This window comes from Penaeus monodon, chromosome 27 (genome assembly GCF_015228065.2).
Source record: "Penaeus monodon isolate SGIC_2016 chromosome 27, NSTDA_Pmon_1, whole genome shotgun sequence".
Lineage (NCBI taxonomy): Eukaryota > Metazoa > Arthropoda > Malacostraca > Decapoda > Penaeidae > Penaeus > Penaeus monodon.
In genome coordinates this window covers 30,130,087-30,130,670 of record NC_051412.1, presented here as the reverse complement: position 1 = coordinate 30,130,670, position 584 = coordinate 30,130,087, and positions in this window count along the sequence as shown.

Below are 584 nucleotides of genomic sequence, written 5' to 3'. Positions count from 1 at the left end.
AAAAAACATAAAAAATTTTAATTTTTCATTTTTTCAAAAAATATATATATATATATATATATATTTTTATATAATATTAATTTTTATTATTAAAAATAATAATATATATATATATATAAAAATTTTTTTTTTTTAAAAAAAATAATATAATATATATATATATTATATTTAAAATTATATATATAAAAAATATATAAATATATATTAATATAAAATATATAACATATAATAAATATATATATATAATAATTTTTTAATATAATAAAAAAGAAAAAATAATAAAATAAAATAAAAAATAAAAAAAAAATAAATTAAATAATTAAAAAAATAATTTAAAAAAATAAAAGAAAAATATATATAATAATAAAAATATAATGAAATACACATATAAAATAAAAAAATATAAATAAAATTATTATTATATATAATTTTAAAAATATATATATGTAAATGTACAATATATATTATATTAAAAATTTAAAACATAAAAAAAATATATTATAATATATAAATATATATATAAATAAAAATTTAAAAAATAAATATTTTGGAAATAAATAATATAGTATAAAAAATATAATTTT